General features: G+C 40.7%; 1 long non-coding RNA gene across 1 annotated transcript in view; it reads left to right on the forward strand.

Annotated features, from left to right (window-relative positions):
• The first annotated feature begins 14,246 nt into the window (after nt 1–14,246).
• Nucleotides 14,247–20,671, forward strand: part of LOC133251520 (uncharacterized) — a 247,981-nt gene continuing 241,556 nt past the window's right edge. The window contains exon 1 of the long non-coding RNA XR_009737665.1: nt 14,247–14,332. This is a non-coding gene — a long non-coding RNA (uncharacterized LOC133251520). The remainder of the gene's footprint in view (nt 14,333–20,671) is intronic.

Below are 20,671 nucleotides of genomic sequence, written 5' to 3' on the forward strand. Positions count from 1 at the left end.
CTCTCTCTTCTTTTCTATTGAGCACATTAGCATAGGATTCCTAATGTGTCCACTTTGCTTCTGTTTTGTTTAAGTTCAGTTTCCTCCTCTAGAATGTAAGGATAATAATAATAAGTGCCCTATAGGATTGTTGAGAGAATTCAATGAGATAATGTATATGGATGTGCTTTATAAACTAAGAATATAAAATACTGTATAACTATATTATTATAACTTTTCTCATTTGATTGTAGATTAAATAGAATATCTCCATGTAGGAAAACATAGAAAAAATCAGGGAAAATAGTAGTTATAATGGACAATCTAGTTAAGTGTGAAGGGGGAGAGAGAAACTTACAGTTAACAGATTTCTTTTCTAACCTATATGAAGTTGAACAGTTTTATAGCAGAATACAATTTGTGTTCGATCCCTGGGTTGGGAAGATCCCCAGGAGGAGGGCATGGCAACCCATATTCTTGCTTGGAGAATCCCCATGGACAGAGAAGCCTGGTGGGCTCTAGTCCATAGACTCACAGAGTCGGACACGACTGAAGTGGCTTAACACGCACCCACGCACTATCTGTTAGAGTGTACCAGTGAAGAGAAGAAACATGAAATAGCCCTTCTTTCCTTTTCCCCTTGTCAAGGACCTAAAAATCTGTTTAACGCTTTTTTTGAACACCTACTGTATGCCAGGAAGTGTTGGATGCTAGGATACAGTGGTGAACAAGACAAATAAAACTTTCATATGCTTTTCAGTGATAATGAGAAAGAGAGGGGATATTAAATTAATAAGATCCTATCAAATATGCTATGAGGAAACAAACAAATGGATGTGATGGAGCATAGGTCCAGTAGGGGGTGTGGTGACCATGAAAAATCTCTTACTGTGAAGAATATCACTGACTGATGGCCTCGTTCGTTGCACCCAGAATCCATGGCCACGTTCATGCTGAAGTTGCCCTTATCAAGGGCTGCTCCCCACCAGTCACTCAGCATGTGGGAGGATGGAGTTCTAATGCTGGCTCATTGCTGTGGGATGAAGGACTCTTCCAATGGTGACTGTGACTTGAGGACTGGATATCAGCCTTGCGGAAATGTCATTAGGACTGTAGCATAGTTTAAGATGCTTCTTACCCAAACCCTCTTCCTTTTCTCTCTCTTCACAGGGGTCAAACTTACATCACAGTGATGCCCCCACCCCCAACTCCCTCGCAGGCGTTGTCTCCCAATATGTCTCTTACATGTCTAATATCACTTGGTGCCTGCTTCTCAGAGGACTTCAACTAATTCAGGGGAGGAACTGCTCATTTCAGTGTGTGTCAGGCAATGCCTGTTGGAAGAGAAGATGGTTGAGGTGACATCTAGAGGAAGAGCATTTTAGGAAAACGGAACGTCAAGTGCAAACGTTATAAGGCAGGGATATGCTTGGCATGTTCAAGAAAGAGGGAAAAGGACAGCAAGCTGAAATGTGGAGAGTGAGGAAAGGAACATTAGGACAGAGGGTTAGAAAGGAAAGCGGGATCAAATCATGTAGGATCTTACAGGTGATGTTAATAAAATTGGGTTTTATGTTAAGTATGATGCGAAGCTGCTGGAGCATTTTGAGCTGCTGAGTGAGATGGTCTGAGAGAGAAAGTACTTTCTACAGCCATATTTTCTGCAAACATGTAGTCCTGTTGACATAGAAGATAGCGGGTGCCTGTCTTCTGAGTTTTTCTCAGGTGGATCCTACATGTGCCTCAGCCTTCATCACCTCTTCTTCCCTTTCCTTCTTCAGTCTGAGAAGGGGATGGAAGAAGTTAAGTTTTGACCGTGACAACTGACAGAATTGAGAAAAGCATACCATACTGACTTAATCCAAAGATTTTATATCTTTGATTTTTCTCTTCTTGAGATCAAATTAGGGAGTACAGTTTCAGATCGGTCAGTCTGATTACTATTAGAAAATCTTTAATCGTTACAAATTCTCTTTGGGTCTGAGGTTTTATTTAACAACCCCTCTTCCCCCCATCTCTCTTCACATTTGCCAAATTTGGGATTTTAGGTCTTTTCTTCTCTTGCACAAACTATCTGCACAAAGTACTCTTTGATTCTCATTTCATTTGTCCAGAGAGGACTTTGGGTTGTCTATACCCCTTTTCCTGATACAAGGCTTTCTTTCATGTACACAAGAGATTCTTTGTGATTTTTAACAAATGTAATTGAACATTGGTCACTTAATACTCTATTGACAGGATTTGCCAACTCTTAAGGACATGCTTACATGAACAATTATTGACTATGCCAAAGCCTTTGACTGTGTGGATAACAATAAACTGTGGAAAATACTGAAAGTGATGGGAATACCAGACCACCTGACCTGCCTCTTGAGAAACCTGTATGCAGGTCAGGAAGCAACAGTTAGAACTGGACATGGAACAACAGACTGGTTCCAAATAGGAAAAGGAGTACGTCAAGGCTGTATATTGTCACCCTGCTTATTTAACTTATATGCAGAGTACATCATGAGAAACGCTGGGCTGGAAGAAGCACAAGCTGAAATCAAGATTGCTGGGAGAAATATCAATAACCTCAGGTATGCAGATGACACCACCCTTATGGCAGAAAGTGAAGAGGAACTAAAAAGCCTCTTGATGAAAGTGAAAGAGGAGAGTGGAGAAGTTGGCTTAAATCTCAACATTCAGAAAACTAAGATCATGGCATCTGGTCCCATCAGTTCATGGGAAATAGATGGGGAAACAGTGGAAACAGTGTCAGACTTTATTTTTTTGGGCTCCAAGATCACTGCAGATGGTGATTGCAGCCATGAAATTAAAAGACGCTTACTCCTTGGAAGGAAAGTTATCACCAACCTAGACAGCATACTGAATAGCAGAGACGTTACTTTGCCAACAAAGGTTCATCTAGTCAAGGCTATGGTTTTTCCTGTGGTCATGTATAGATGTGAGCGTTGGACTGTGAAGAAAGCTGAGTGCCAAAGAATTGATGCTTTTGAACTGTGGTGTTGGAGAAGACTCTTGAGAGTCCCTTGGACTGCAAGGAGATCCAACCGGTCCATTCTGAAGGAGATCAGCCCTGGGTGTTCTTTGGAAGGACTGATGCTAAAGCTGAAACTCCAATACTTTGGCCACCTCATGGGAAGAGTTGACTCATTGGAAAAGACTCTGATGCTGGGAGGGATTGGGGGCAGGAGGAGAAGGGGACGACAGAGGATGAGATGGTTGGATGGCATCACTGACTCGATGGACGTGAGTCTGAGTGAACTCTGGGAGTTGGTGATGGACAGGGAGGCCTGGCGTGCTGTGATTCATGGGGTCACAAACAGTCGGACACGACTGAGTGACTGAACTGAACTGAACTACATGAACAAACCTTTGTAATTACAGTAATGGCAGATGCCCAAAGGACACAAGTAGTATGCCCTGAGGGTGTGGGTCAGGTCTGGGGATTAAACCCTTAATGAGTTTATATCTCAGAGAAGTGATCATTTACTCTATCATGAATTACCTATTAAGTGGCTGTCATGGGCCAACCTCTGATCTAGATGATGAGGATACAGTGGTGATGACCTGAATGTCTCTGCTCATGAGCCTTAGTATTTGGTAGAATGGAAAGAGTGTGGAATTAAGGAAGGGATAAGAAAGGCTGAGCAGGACACCTGCATTCAGAACTTCATAGCTGTAGTGCTCTGGGCAAATTCCTCTTTTTTCATTCTAAGCTTCTCATCAGTTAAACAGGGATATTAAGAACTCCCCTGCTGCCACTGGGGTGGTTGCAGGAGTCATATGAAGTAATAAGTTATTACAACTGTGCAGCACATTAGATTGTTATTGGTTTTATTTTGATTTTAAATAAACCTTTTTGGAAGTTTTTGATTTATAGGAAAACTGAGAAGATTATCCAGAGGGATCCTGTATTCTTCTGCACACAGCTTCCCCTACAATTAACATCTTATATTAGTATGGTAAATTTGTTATATTAATGAATTGCTATAACTGATATTATTAACTGAAGTTTATAATTTATTTGTGGATCAGCAATAAAGAATCTGTCTGCCAGTGCAGGAGATGTGGTTTTGATCTCTGAGCCAGGGAGATCCCCTGGAGAAGAGAAATGGCAACCCATTCCAGTATACTTACCTGGGAAATTCATGGACAGAGGAGCCCGGCAGGCTGCAATCTATAAGGTCCCAAGGAGTTGGACATGACTTTGCAACTAAATAGCAATGACAATAATGTCCTTTGGATGCTCATCCATCTAGAATGTCACATTATGTATAGCTGTTGTCATTCGTTAAGCTCTTGGTTGTAAAGTTGTGAACATTTCTCAGACTATTTTTTTTATAACCTTGAGAATTCTGAGCAGTACTGGCCAGGTATATTATATGGTGTCTCTCTTTTGGAATTTGTCTGTTGCTTTTCTCAAGATTAAACTACGATCATGGGTTTTTTAGAAGATCACAGCCATAAAACTACACTTTTATCACATCACTTTCAGATTGCAGACTGTGAGTATGATTCATGACTGTTGATGTTGCCCTCAATGACCTGGCTGAGGCACTGTTTGTCAGATTTCTGCACTTTATAAAGTTGTTTATCCCCACCTCATCGGAAAGATGTCACTATACACACCCACACTTAAGGTATAGGGAGGTATCTTTCACCTCTTTGAGTATTTATATAAAGCATTTGAAATTTTTCTACATGGGAGATTTGTCTCTTTTTCCCATCTGTTTATCCAGTCACTTATTTGTATCAGTATGAACTCGTGAATATTTACTTTCTCATTTCAGTTACTCTCCAATACTATAGTATTTCATTACTCAGGCTGTTTTAGCTTTGGTCATTGGTTGATGGTTGTGTTCCTTTGGCATACCCAGTCACCATGGGTTTCTTGTCTTTCTTCTGTCCCTTCTTCCCTCCCTTCCTTCCATCCTCCTTGATGCCACACATTCCTCTTACGTATTTCCCGCCTCAGTTATAGAGTTTGTCTTTTCTTCAGTGAACTCTGAATCCTTTTACTGGAGAATGACATTAGCAAACAAGATTGGTTCCAGTTTATCCATTCACTTATAAAGGACATTTTGGTGGCCTCCATAATCTCCTTTGGTGGAGATTATAAATGAAGCTACTGTAAACATTCATGTGCAGGGTTTGTGTATGTATGTGTATGCATGTGTATGGGGGGGCAATTAAATGTTTGAGGCATTTCTAACTTCATTTTTTAATTTTTATTTTCAAAATATTTGTTATTGTTGTTATTCACTGGCTGAATTGTGTCTGATTCTTCGTGACCCCGTGGATTGCGGCATGCCAGGCTGCTCCCCTGTCCTTGACCATCTCCCAGAGTTTGCTCAAATTCATGTCCATTGAGTCAGTGGTGCTATCTAACCATCTGATCCTCTGCTGCCCCTTCTCCTTTTGCCTTCATTCTTTCCCAACATCAGAGTCTTTTCTGAAGTGTTGGCTCTTCGCATCAGGTGACCAAAGTATTGGAGCTTCAGGTTCAGCACCAGTCTTTCCAATGAATATTCAGGGTTGATTTCCTTTAGGATTGACTGGTTTGATCTCCTTACAGCCCAAGGGACTTTCAAGAGTCTTCACCACCACCCAATTGAGGGTACGATAAATGAAACAGCATCATATCTGTGTCATACATTGAAAAAGACTCAGAAAAATTGAGGTTCTTGCCTCAATTTGTACAGTTGGTGAAAGGCAGAGCTGAGACTTAAAGGTATAACCCCTTTCTAACCCCAAATCTCTGGTCCTTCATTCATAATTTACATATTTTATAGCTTTCAGTACATTATTTGAGGAAATAATTAAAAGCTCATATACCATCCAAACAGTTATTTTATTAAATCAGAGCTTGTTGCTGTTCTTATTTATTGTCTTTGTCACTGTATCTATCCCCCACCCCCCACAAATCATAGACAATTAAAGAGTAATCTGCTGTAGTATAAATTAAAAACAGAACTACAAACATTACCCCTATTTTTTGCTACTTCTCATTTTATTGCCTTACTTAGAGAATGCTGCCAAGGCACCTTTTGTTCATGTTTTTGCCATTACCTTTTATTATCCTTTGCCATTGCTTTCAATAATTTTGGATGGTATATAGAATGTGTTTTAAACAGATAATTTAAATTAATCATATTTTTAAATTAAAAAGCATACTATGTAACAGTGATGCATTTAGTGCATACTAGACACAGGGCTAAGCCATTCACTTTCTTCATTTATTCCTTGCAGCCATCAGAGATCGCTTCTATTATAATCCCCATTTTACAGATGAAGAAACTGAGGTTCAAGGGAATTAACTTGCCCAAGAACAAGCAGTGGGTAAGAGATAGGAGTAGGACTCGGCATCTGTTCAAGTATTCTGTTTGCCACAGTTTATTAATGATTTCCAGAGATGCAGTACCTTCAAAAATAGAGTAGCTGTATCAGAGATAAAAGCCTGAAATTGAGTTTATGGAAGCAAGAAAGGTATAGTGAGGGTGTGGCAATGCCACCAGACCTGGAGTGGCAAAACCAGACAAGGGTGTCCTGTAAACACAGTTACTGAACAAAAGAAGTTGAACCTAAGGAAAGAGGAAATAGTATGTCCCCCTGGTGACACCATCTAATAAGAACAGCGGCTGCTCTGGGGCACGGGCCCATTATGTTAAAGTGATAATGGTGCAATTAGTTCTTTCCTCATTTTCCCATGTTAACCCAGGGGTAAAATGGCACACTGAGCAAATATACTAAATTACATTAAAGTCCATGTTCAATTTGAAAATCTTAGCTGCTGGCTGCAGAGAGATTAGCAGACTCTAGCAACTTTTTCTTTTTTTTTAACTCGTACTCCATCTCCACCCTAATGAAAAACCTCAGCCTTAGCACTTATTGTTTTTATCAGATGAAAGACAGGTTCCTGCAGGCAACCCTGAGTTGGCACTGTGAGGTTTCCAGAGAGAACTCTTGGCATGGGTTAGCAGAGTGAATCTTATGTAATAACCAATAAATATTTCTTGGCAAGAATGTTGGCATAGTGCTGGGCATGAGGATGATGGCCATTTATACCAAAAAAAGTTTGCCTCTGGGATCCTGATCTAGTCAGCATCACTGGCATTATGAAGACAGTACTAGTGGGGAATTCAGAAGTGGGACCCCAGTGTCTTGGTACCCTATCTGTGCAGAAATCCAGCTGGGTTTCAGCTCAGTGATGATCATTGAACTCCAGAACTTGCCAAGTGTTTCTAACATGTGACTCTGTTGATCAAGCCTAAGTGGAGAGACTGAAGTCGTGGGCTTATTAAAGTCACGTTTATCCATTTGACACATTTTTACTGATGACTTATACTAGGTGTAAGACACCATACTCTCTTCTGGGTTCAGGAGGAAAAATATGAAACAGTTCTAAACTCAAGGAAATCACAGTGTGGGGTTGAGATAGACAAGTATATACTGATGTGTGAAGTCATAGAATGAATTAATGAAGGAGGGCCACATCAGCTTATTGAAGCATTGTTTTAACGTGGTCTTTTCCAGCTGTAAGAGACCAAAAATATCTGTGTGTCTGTGGTAGGTGGGGGAGCACAACTTCTTCCCACATGCATAGGAGCTTTTGAGCCTGACATTTTGTCTAGGATTTTTTAAAAAAACTTTTAATTTAAAGTATAGCTGAGCAACAATGCTGTGATGGTTTCAGGTGCAAAGCAGAGCGACTCGGCTATACATATGTCTGGCATATAGCAACAGCACAATAAACCATCAGGATATTTTTACTGTTTGTACTGCTTCTGTTGTTATCACACAGATGTGATGTGTGCATGTTTCTCAGTTGTGTTCAACTCTGACCCCATGGACTGTAGCCCGCCAGGCTCCTCTGTCCATGGACTTTTTCATGGACTGTCCTGAACTGTCCATGGACTTTTACAGAATACTGGAGTGGGTTGCTGTTTCCTATTCCAGGGAGTCTTTCCCAACCCAGGGATCGAACATGTTTCTTGTGTCTCTTGCCCATTCCCCCCAAAATGCCCCTCCCATCCAGGCTGCCACATAATGTTGAGCAGAGTTCCCTGTGCTATACAGTAGGTCCTTTTTGGTTATCCATTTTGTATCTAACAGTGTGTACATATGGATCTCAGTTGTCAAGGATTTGGTAAAAACAAAACACTTGTTTTTCAGGACTGCAAATGAAAGTTGCAGACACAGAGTAAAACTGGCCTGTCCCAAAGAAAAGAGGTTTAGCTCCTCCTAGAATGAGTCAATAGGGCAATGAAACCATGTATGTCTAAACTGTACCATTGTATCTTTCCTCAAAGCACCCAGAGAGGAGATAGGCTCTCTGTTGAGGATGTACTTTGGGTGGGGATGGGAGGTGTCCAGTGAACATGACAAGATGCACCTACATTAAACACTGGCCCATCTTCAGATAGATCAGATGGTCATGGACAGTAAGCAATGTAATGGCAGCCGTAAAGAACTGAAGACCAGACATCTCTCTTCTCTATATTGTTGGTCGTATGTAAGTCCCTTCTCACTTACCACCACCTCAGTGAATAAATGATTCCACTGAGGTACTCAAATGTGACAATTTAAAAATATTTTTCCATCCTGACATTCGAGGATTTGAAGTAAAATTATTTTATTAAATCAAATGTAACTACAATTTAATGTAAATATTAAGTAAGAATGTAAACATTTAAAAGAATATTTGATTTGGAATGACTTTAGATTTACTAAAAAGTTGCAAAGAGGGTACAAAGAGTGCCCATAATCCCTAACCTAAAGAACATGACAGTGCTGATGGTCTTAGACTTCTGGCCTCCAGAAGTGTGAGAAATAAATTACTGTTGTATATAAACCACCCAGTATGTGGTATTTGTTGTCACAGCCCCAACTGGCCAAGATACTATGCATATTTAGTTTATATTTTGTGTTATGATCCAGTATGCTGTTATTGATATTTCCTGTTTTCCAGGTTTGGTCACTGAGAGTTCCATTAGTTTAGTTCTTATGTCCCTTCAAGATGTCATTGTTTTATTTCTTGAGCATTTTAACTTCCGGATACTACCAAATGTGTCAGGCTTAGCTCTTAATCTCCTTGCCATGGCCCTACAATCAGTCATTTATTCAAGGAAGCTTGGTTTATTTTATTGGAGGATGGTATTTTGAAACCAAGATCTGGGCCTTGGGAATAATGGTTGCTTCTAGAGTGACATTGCTTGGTAGAGCTCGGTGGTATATGTACATATACTAACCCATGCACTTATCTACAACTATTTCTCTATCCATCCAACTGTATGTGCATATTTAGCTACACATAAATGTATATTGATGTACAACAAGGTTATTCAGTCTTCTATTCATGCAGTAAGTTTTCTTTCCAGTAATGAGAATTCTGGCACTTACCATCCATTTATTTATTTTTTCAACCCCAGTATACATATAAAAAAGTTTCATGTGTCCCCATGATAAACAGCTTTGACAACTAGAATGCACTCTCTATGCATAATTTTTTTCTTTGCCCTTATAGTTTTCAGTCTAAATACACTTTCAGAGTGACTTAGGTCATCTCTATTTCTCTCTTCCTCTTATATTACAGTTATGTTATATATTTATAATACGTAGTTAGAGTAACATTTTTAGTCTGTACTTTATCTTGGGAATCTCTTGACATTCTAGTTACTTATTTTTATTTTATAACTTACATACATCAACGTTTATTCTTTGTGATGTAAAATTCTATGAATTTTGAAAAATGCATGGGGTATGGTGTCATATGTCCAACACTACAGTAGCATATAGAACAATTCCATAAAATTTCCTCTGAAGACTCTAGTAATTTAATATTTCATGCAACCTAATGTAAAAGAAACATATCAAATCTTCCTGAGACAGATACTGTATGTTAGCTCACTGTAGACCTATCCAATCCCTCCCTGTCTCAGTTATCCTTTGTACTCACCCATTTCTGCCTCCACCGTTTTTTAGCAGCCACTGATCTGTTTTCCTTTCTTATAGTCTTGTGTTTCCTGAAATGTCTTATAAGTTGAAATCATGCAATATGCAATTTTTGGGGTTTGCCTTTTTTCACTTATCAAAATGCCTTTAATATTTATTTGTGCTGTTGAATATATCAATGAACAATTTAGTGGAAGCCATAGTGGATGGAAGACTTGAGACTTTTCCTCTTTTTTTGTGATACCAAATATGTCTACCCTTAGGGACTTCCCAGCCTACCAATGCAGGAAACACAGGAGACTCAGATTTGATCCCTGGGTCAAGAAGATCCACTGGAGTAGGAAATGGTAACCCACTCCAGTATTCTCATCTAGGAAATCTCATGGATAGAGGAGCCTAGTGGGCTACAGTCCATGGAGGTCACAAAGAGTTGGACGTGATTGAACAACTGAGCATATATGCACATTCCTACCCAACATTTCAACATTTATGATTCTGGGGAGAGACTCAAAAATATGATTGATGTTTAAGTTTTCACCATCCTGAAAAGTAGGAATTTTAAGCCACATCTAAAATCATCTTAAAAGATGAATGTAATAATTTGATATTTGATGTAACTTAGTATAAAATAAATTTATCAGATATTCCTGAGGCAGATAATATATTTTGGCTCTCTCTACACCTATCTGATCCCCCCATCCTGATTCCTCTTTTTCGTCTGATTTACAACACTAGAGGCTTGTATACCTCTGTCTATATCCAAATTCTTTATCTATGTCTATGTATGATCTATGCCTCCCTTGCAGCTAAGAGTGGCCAGTAAAGCAGTTCTTGTCCTTTGGTTATTTACATGTCTTTCTTTGCTTTTCTCTCTGCCTGGATTATGGACCTGGAGATGTACATGTTAGTTCAAGGTTCAGTAGCCATGTTGAGATAATGGAAACAAAAAGGAGAGCGAGAAGATAGAGCCTGATTCCCTGACAGCATCGTTGTGCTCTGGTACAAGCCCTGGGCCCCCTGAGTCCATTCTTTCATGGGATAAATAATATTCTATGCATTAAGCTACTGTTGTCTTGCTTTCTGTTGCTCACAGCCAAACACTCTAATACATACTTTGATAGTATATATGAGGTACTCTGGAACATTAAAAAAGTGACTAAAGATGTCTGGCAATTCAGTAAAATAATTATTTCTCTTTAATAATTTTGAACCCTTATTAACTGAAAATTACTGTGCCAAACCCTCCTATAGGTACAAAGATGCCTTAAGTGAATTTTCTGTCATGAAGAAGGTTATTATGTAAAATAGTCAGTGTAGGGTATATCCAAAAGAGTTCTGGACTTGGAGTTGAGATTTGGGTTCAAAATATGCCTTTTAATTAGTCATGTAACACACTTTCTTTACTGATTTATTGCTATGGTTTATTAACTCATTGTCAATCACTTTGTGCTGAGCTCTTTATTATGCTTGGTCTTCACAACTATACGTAAGACATGACATTATCTCCCATTTTCGGGAAGCTGAGGCTCAGAGTAATAAAATGAGCATTCAGAGTCACATGTTTAGTGAACAGCAGAGCTGGAATTCAAATCTCAGCCTGTCGAAACCCAAACTTTTCCACTCTTAATATCCTTATCTGTAAACTGGCTATGGTTATATCACTTCTTCCTGCCTCAGACAGTTTTTTCCAAGACTAAAAAGAGAATGAAATTGGGGGCTGGAATTACTTTTTTTTCCTTTCTTCCTTCCATAAAATAACTGTAGAATTATAAGGTGTCACAGTCAGACCTGGCACATGACATATACTAAAAAATGAATTTAATGTAAGATAGAGATCAATGTAAGAGATCAATCAAGTGGCAAAAAAGGAGAGATTAATTCCAAAGTGATAGTAATTCAATTTTATCTTCAAAGATGGCTAAGACTGTGAGCATCTGTGAAGACTGTTAAGTGGGCATCGGGTCTTTCCATCATTTCCTCATCTCCTGCTATACCAGAGTCATCAGTGGCATGAGCCACTTCTCATCCCTCTTTTCAATGCTCACTGTACAGAGCACAGGCCTTAGGCAAGGTGTGTGCCGTGGTGTTTTAGTCGAATTATTCCGATTAGGGATGCTTTTCTTTGGCAAGATTTCTTAGCTTCTTAAGGACAAATTGGTAATAGTTTACCTGCTAACTTTTTTACGTAGAAACTTCTCAAGTACCTCTCCTAGAATCTCAAGGATCAAATTCCAGATCTCAGTTCAAATACTACAAGGACGTCAGAGACATTTTGTCAAGTGCTGTGTTAATTCAGGAACAAAATGTTGAGAAATGTCATCAACAAAATAGAAAATAAAGGTTAAGTTTCGACTCTTGCATTATATCTGTGTTGTGGTAGTTCTGGGACTTTTATGTCGAGGTCATCCAAATACATGAAGAAAATGGGGAAAATCCATAGCACTGAACGGTCCAATTCATTCATGCATCCATTTTGCAAACATTTATTGAGTTCCTACTATGTGTCAGGCACTATTACAGGCAGTAGGGATACAGCAGTAAAAAGAAAAACTCTGGTGGTTGATACATTATTACCGAGGAGCTGGCTACTTTTCTCTTAGTCTTTTTTCCTCACCCCCACCTTAAAAAGGCTCTTTGCAAATCATACTTGGTGCCCTTATAAATTAGCTTTATAGAGAGTAAGAATCATGGTTCTTTTTATCTGGCTATTCTATTGTGCCTAGCACAGAGTATCAGTGTGTGTGGGGGCGGGTATCTATATGTATGTGTGCGTGTGTGTGTGTGTGTGTGAGATACATGAGCAGTGGGGAAGTTACATAGGGGTGAAACAAAAATAGGCTCTGGAATCAGAATGAAAAGAGTACTGGATCCAAACCTTTAGTTAATGAAGTTCACCTGATTATTATGTAAGTTATCACGTAGCGTCTTGGATTGTTACTAAAGATAGTAATTAGACCTCTTACAAGTCTGACTTACAGCAGACTGGCTCCCTGGGCTGTTTACTATAGATAAGGGCATTGGTTTCCTGGGCAGGTTGCTGCATGTTATGCATCAGAGTTCTATTTTTATATATGGTCCTGCCTTGTCCAAGTGTATAATCAGTCTCTCATAACTTTTAAATTTCTTTAGATCTTCAGATCAGATCAGATCAGATCATTCGCTCAGTTGTGTCTGACTCTTTGCGACCCCATAAATCGCAGCATCCCAGGCCTCCCTGTCCATCACCAACTCCCAGAGTTCACTCAGACTCACGTCCATCGAGTCAGTGATGCCATCCAGCCATCTCATCCTCTGTCATCCCCTTCTCCTGCCCCCAATCCCTTCCAGCATCAGAGTCTTTTCCAATGAGTCAACTCTTCGCATGAGGTGGCCAAAGTACTGGAGTTTCAGCTTTAGCATCATTCCTTCCAAAGAAATCCCAGGGCTGATACATACTGATGTTGGTAGGGCTGTAGTCAAGATAAAATGAGTTACTCATGTAGAGCTCTTAGAATCTCACTAACAGAGTGAGGGCTGAGTAAGTAAGTGCTACTTTCATTCTCTACAGCTTACTCCAGAGGCTGTGATCCCAGGCAGCTACACCAAAGGCTCCGAAACTCTCTAAGAGCACAGATAAGCACAGAGTTTATGGGAAGTGGCTTCCTGCAGCGGGCTGGTCATGACATGTCTCAGTATTTTCAGTGGCACAGAGGGACATTACCAGGATATGAGAATCACTGTTAATAGATGTCAGGGATTTGAGTTGGAAAAATAAGAGTTCTGCTTAGTGTTAATTACTTACAGCTGTGTAGCCTCAGGCACGTAGCAGCCAATCTTGCCCTCTTTTATAAAATGGGGATGACATTACCATCTCTTAGTGAAGGATAACTAAATAATACATATAGAGCACCCCACATAGTACCTGGCAGAGAGTAAGCACTGTGTAAAAGGTAACTTTTTTATTGTTATTATCATGGACTTAGCCAGAGGCCAAAGCCACTCTTTCCCTGGAAACAGAAAGCTCCCATAAAGTAGAAAGGTCTGTCCTCTTGGGTTATCATCATTCTAGACCCGTCTCTTTGGTGTTGGCAATGTATATGCACTAGGCGTAGCCAAGGTGTTTATCATTGAACAGAATCTTTGTGACTGAAGCCCAGAACCATACATGTTTACCATTTCCAGGTGATTTTGTACACAGTAGGGCTTTGAAAAACATCCCTACAATCTCCTGTTGGTCCCCTCTGTGTGCACGTGTTTCTCTGAAGCAATCTTCCATCCTCCTCACACCTGCTGTAACTTATAGGAAACTCACATCATGCTTCTCCCTTTACAGAGTAGAGAGGCTGCGAGATGTCCACCAAGAGGACAGGATCAGGTCTCTGACCGGGAGGTCGGCGTCTCTTCTCCTGGTTTACGGGTAAGTGTTGGTCAGTCCTGTTCTGGGCTTGCTGATAGACAGATTTTGCCAAGATAGCCTCCCCACCTTTGGGCAGGCGGGCGAAGGAAAGACTGAATGTTTCTGGGAGCAGAATGAATTTTCAGTGAGAAAACTTTGTAGCTGACAGAATTTTCGAAATGCTTATATCTTTTAAAAATTATTTATTTATTTATGGCTGCATGGGGGTCTTTCTTGCTGTTTGCAGACTTTCTCTAGTTGCGGTGCGTGGGCTTCTCATGGCAGTGATTTCTTCTGTTGTGAAGCACAGGCTCTAGGGCACAGGATCAGTAGTTGTGCAAGGGCTTAGCTGCTCTGCAGCACGTGGAATCTTCCCAGACCAGGGATCAAATGCATGTCCCCTGCGTTGGCAGGTGGATTCTTAACCACTTGACTACCAGGGAAGTCTTCAAAATGCTTATATCTGTGTGTCCTTCAGATTTGGAGAGCTAGTCAGGTCTAGAGCACAAGGCCACTACTACCAAGGAGGGCAGAGCTGACTGCAGGCAGTGCCTCCCTTGGCCTTCACTGAGAGAGTGAGGCTTTCGGGGGTATGTCCGAGTCTGACATCCTTGGACTCCTGTCAGCTTTGTTCCAGGGTCCCAGGCAGCACGGGTGAATCTAGACTCAGGGGAGCAGGTATCTAGAGCTTAGCATTAGCTTGGGCCTATTTCTATGGGTTTCTGGCACTTGAGGGTCTCCCTAGGGTTTGTTGGGTCTTCCACTCCTGTTTGAAAAGTCAAGAGCCTTGCAGGAGTTGGAGTGGTCTTGCCTTGTGCTGGCACGTGGTGAAGTTCTCATTGATGAGGGATGTCTGGTGTCAGTTTGGGGAGACTGGGAAGAGAAGGCAAGCATGAATGATCCAAGGGCTTTTATTTTGCGTCTTTAATGGTACCCTCTTTCCCTAGAGGTATATGCCTGAAAGGTGAGTTTTGAAAACTAGCTATATCTCTAGGACATTCAGACAGAACCTGGTCTATTACTCCCGGGTTCCACTGGCAGGAGGACTCTGCACTCCACTGAAGCTTGGACTCAGGCTGAGACTTTCAGTCCACAGGGGACTGAGGGAGAGGGAGGGCGTAACTGGGGCATCATAGATGCAGTAAGTTCCAATGGCTGCTTTTCAGTCACTTGTAGAAACCTATGAAAATAGGAACAAGACTTATGTGGTATCCAACTCTATGACTGTTCTGATTTCTCCACTTTGGAGGTGTCTTGCCTAGTTCCCCTGTGTATTGCAAACACTTGAACTTATGAGGCCCATGTGTTTTGACTGTGATAGAGGTGCTGCAGGAAAGGGAAACAGTCATTCTCAAGTCCCTGGGACCAACTGCCAAGTGAGAGTCCTTGGCTTTCTGAAGGAAAGAATGCAACAATGAGTCAAAGGAAAGCAAAAGCGAGTTTAAAGAGATGCTACTCCATAGGCAGAATGCCCACTATCTCAGAGAGTGAGAGGCAGCCCTGGGGCTTGGGGTTGTTGGTTTTTTTATAGGCTGAGTAATTTCATACGCTGATGAGTGGGAGGAATATTCCTGCTATTTTTTTTTTTTTTAGTTCAAACGTATTTATTGAAGTTGAATAAATGAAATGGAAGATGACAGACCTTTTATTGGTAGTTCTTAAAAGAAAAAAGTTGAGTGAAGTGAGTTATCCTTTAGTTTTTACTTAAATTTAATTGGAGGATAATTGCTTTACAATATGTTGGTTTCTGTGGTAAAACAACACAAGTCAGTCCTCTCATGTATGTATGTGTGTGTGTGTGTGTATCCCCTCTCCCTCTTGAGCCTCCCCCACTGCTTCTATCCCACCCCTCTAAGTCATCACAGAGCACCAGGCTGGGCTCCCTGTGTTACATGGCAGCTTCCACTAGCTAGCTATTTGATATTTGATAGTATATATATGTCAATGCTACTTTCTCAATTTGTCCCACCCTCCTTTTCCCTTGCTGTGCCCACAAGTCTGTTCTCTATGTCTGGGTCTCCATTCTTTTCCTACAATTTGGTTCATCAGTACTATTTTTCTAGATTCCATATATTTGTGTTAATATAAGATATTTTTCTCTGACTGACTTCTCTCTGTGTAACAGGTTCTGGGTTCATCCAGTGCACTACAGCTGACTCAAATTCATTGCTTTTTATGGCTTAGTAATATTTCATTGTATATATGTACCACAACTTCTTTATCCATTCATCTCTCGAAGAATATCTAGGTTTTGTCCATGTCTTAGCTACTGAAAACAGTGCTACAGTGAACACTGGGGTACATGTGTCTTTTTGAATTATGGTTTTCTCAGGGTATATACCCAGTAGTGGGATTGCTGGGTCATATGGTAGTTTTATTCCTAGGTTTTTGTTTTTGTTTTTTAAGAAAGAATCTCCATACTGTTCTCTATAATGGCTGTATCGATTTACTTTCCCACCGGTAGTATAAGAGGTACTTTTCTCCACATCCTCTCCAGCATTCATTGTTTGTAGATTTTTTGATGATGGCCATTCTGATTGGTGTGAGGTGATACCTCATTGTAGTTTTGATTTGCATTTCTCTAACAATGAGCGATGTTGAGCTTCTTTGCGTGTGTTTTTTGGCCATCTGTATGTCTTCTTTGAAGAAATGGCTGTATTCCTGCTGTTTTGGGGAAGGTAGAGATTCTTAGGAAGTGGGCCACTGCCTACTTTTTGGCCTATTTTGGTTCTGCCCTGAAAATGTCACGGTGTTAAGGGACAGTGATTTTTTAGTATTATAATGAAGGCATAATGAGCTAAAGGTCAGTGACCACACTGTCCTCATTGATTTCAGCTGGTTGCGGCCAGTTTTTATTGCATTCTAAGCTCTGTTCCCTTTCTGCATTTATCTAGCAGCTGTGCCCTGCGCCTTTCCCTCCTGTCTCAGAGGGCAAGAATCACCTGGCCTGGGATTTCTGAGGGAAAAGGTACCATGTGTTCAGATTCAGAGGAGAGAGGCTCATCCAGCTTCATGATGTGAAGGGAGTCAGGTTCTTGTCGTCTCTGTGGGAAATTATTTTCACTTTTTGAACCAATAAACAATTGAAGCCAATAGATTTCTCTTTTGTGTTGGCAGAAGACCCAGCCATCTGTGTGGCATAGCCAGAGGGCATGGGGGACCAAAGCTTCAGAAAATGTTTGAGGGAGACCTGGGGAGAGACAAACAGAGATGGGGATCTGGGACAGGGGCCAGCAGTTGTGAAAAGACAAAGAGGCTGAAGTGGCTGAAAATGAAACAGGCAAGGAAGAGTTAAACAGTGTCTGAGGAGGAAGGATGTGACAAGGGGGGTATCCTGAGGCTGGATGCTGAGGAGGTAATAATTCATCCACCCACACAGAGGATGATTGAGAAAATGATATTGTGAGCTGATAAAAGTGGAAAGACTGACCCGAATGAATAAGGAAATATGAATTGGAAATATTCTCACAAATCTATGTGTTCCTATGAATATCTGAAAGTTGGAGAGAAATTGTTGTATCTTTGTTCCAAGGAGGACCACACTATGACCAACAAATGGGCATAACTGATGCAAATTCACGTTACTCGTGTTCACTCTCCTGTTTCTATTCTTGGGAGGGAAAGGGAAAAAGAATAGACTTTCTCCCACTCTTTGGTTATAGGACAGAGGAAAAGAGGTCTTGCTCTTTCTCAACTGTGTTTGAGAGGGAGAGTGAAGTTAAAGAATAAATGCAAAGACGAAGTTGCTGTCAGTTTCACTACCTTCAAACCACCACCCCAGGAGGTGTTGGCTATTCAGCAGAAGTTGTTTGCAGAAGTGGGATTAGAAGGGCAGGTGGGTGGTTGCAGTGCTCTGGGGGAAACCTTAGAGGCCGGGTTACCAGATATTGACCAGACTCTTTTCAGAAGTTTTTTTTGTTTGTTTGTTCCCTCCTGTGGGAATCACACCTTTATTAGCAAATATACCTCTTCAAGAAAACTTCCGCAGAGTCTCCTCACCCTAGTTTGATGAGGCAATTTACAATACCTCTTCTCCCTGGCTTGTGGCAGAGCCAAGCAGAAGGCGTCTACACTTTTATTCTTGTTTATGGTACTGTTTGACTTGTACATTATGTACATATATCTTTAGATATAAATACTGTTTTGTGTGTGTGTGTGTATGTGTGAATGTGTTGTGTTAATAGGAGCAAAAAGATAAATCCTCTTAAGAACCTAGATGCAGGTTTGGGGGAGATAATGGTGGAACGGTCCTCAAGCCTTGGAAAGATTTATTGAACTGAATTCTCATTAAGTGACCAAGTCAAAGACATGTGAAAGAGCCTCTCCTCATTAATAACTGCTAAGTTAAGCCAGGGAACGTTGAACTGATAGGTAGGTCATTCCTTAGTCAAGTGCATTCCTTTTCCTTCCTTAAGGAAAAGAGGAAATAGCATAATAAGACTGAAAGGTCATTTATAAAGATCGGATGCAAAGTCAGTGAAGCTTTCTTTGCAACTGAATTTCTTTTTCATGTATGTTAGATACAGCAAATAAGTAATATAGCTTGAGGTTTCACAAATGAAGATGAGAGCAAAGGTCATGATCTTTTCTGTTCTTACCATGTACCAGGAACAAGCAGTTTGTCTCTCAGAAATTGTGCCCAGGAATAAAAGGAAGGCTAGAGACAGTATACTGTATTAAAGAATTCAGACTCTGAAGTTAAAATTAGCCTGGTTCTATTTAGCCTGGGGAATTAACTTAAGGGTTAAGCTGACATTGAATCAAGTTGAAAGATCAGAGTCAACTTTTCTTTGAATTTTTGCTCTTTCAAGTTTGCTTCAAATAGCAATTGCTGTCATGCTTTAAATACCCACATGGGGATCTGTGGATTAAATGCTTTAAAACAACATACATACTTTTTCATCAGAACTCTTACAGAAAGCCCCAACTAGGTAACTTGTTAGTTATTTTCTCTGTATCTGTGCATGAAGAAGTACAACATGCAGACAGACTACAGGTTCAGTGATTTCTAATGAGAGAAAGGTTCAAATTTCAGCTTCAGGATCTACAAGGAGCAAACCAGCCTGGAAAGGGCATGGCTTAGAAAATGATCTTTATTAAGTGATGGTAAAGCATGAAGTTATTGATCTCATTTTGGAATTGCTGTCTTCTAGGCAGGGAGCAAGTTATCAACTTTTTTTTTTTTTAAATTAGAGTATAACTGCTGTACAATGTTGTGTTTGTCTCTTCTGTACAAAGAGGTAAATCAGCTATAGGTATAAATCCCCTCCCTTTTGAACCTCCCTCCCACCTTCCCCCATTCCATCCCATCCCACCCTTTTCAGTTCAGTTCAGTCGCTCAGTCGTGTCCGACTCTTTGCGACCCCATGGACTGCAGCACACCAGACCTCCCTGTCTATCACCAACTCCTGGAGTTTACTCAAATTTGCGTCCGTTGAATCAGTGATGCCATCCAACCATCTCATCTTCTGTCGTCCCCTTCTCCTGCCTTCAATTTTCCCAGCATCAGGGTCTTTTCCAATGAGTCAGCTCTTCGCATCAGGTGGCCAAAGTATTGGAGTTTCAGCTTCAACATCAGTCCTTACAATGAACATTCAGGACTGATTTCCTTTAGAATGGACTGGTTGGTTCTCCTTGCAGTCCAGGGACTCTCAAGAGTCTTCTCCAACACGACAATTCAGAAGCACCAATTCTTTGGCGCTCAGCTTTCTTTATAGTCCAACTCTCACATCCATACATGACTACTGGAAAAACCATAGCTTTGACTAGATGGACCTTTGCTGCAAAGTAATGTCTCTGCTTTTTAATATGCTATCTACCTTCTAGGTCATCACAAAGCACCAAGCTGAGCTCCTTGTTTTATATAGTAGCTTCCCACTAGCTATCTATTTTACATACTATCAACATTTAGGGCTGCTTTCATTTGGGTGAAATCTTACCATTCTGAAGATTTTATGACATATTTATAAATCATAAAATGGTGAAGATAGTAAGGAAAGAAACAGCATAGAAGTTAGAATTTCTGGATTTGGATTCCAGAGTTGCTGTTTCTTTGCTGCTGTTCATGAGAAAATAGTTTACTTTTAGTTCATTCTGTCGAGTCTAGGCTTTATGTTTCTGTCTTTGTTTTTACACTGTCAGTTCAGTTCAGTCAGATCAGTCACTCAGTCAAGTCTGACTCTTTGCAACCCCATGAATCGCAGCACGCCAGGCCTCCCTGTCCATCACCAACTCCCAGAGTTCACTCAGACTCACGTCCATCAAGTCAGTGATGCCATCCAGCCATCTCATCCTCTGTCATCCCCTTCTCCTCCTGCCCCCAGCCCCTCCTGGCATCAGAGTCTTTTCCAATGAGTCAAC

Source organism: Bos javanicus, chromosome 7 (genome assembly GCF_032452875.1).
Source record: "Bos javanicus breed banteng chromosome 7, ARS-OSU_banteng_1.0, whole genome shotgun sequence".
In the NCBI taxonomy this organism is placed as follows: domain Eukaryota; kingdom Metazoa; phylum Chordata; class Mammalia; order Artiodactyla; family Bovidae; genus Bos; species Bos javanicus.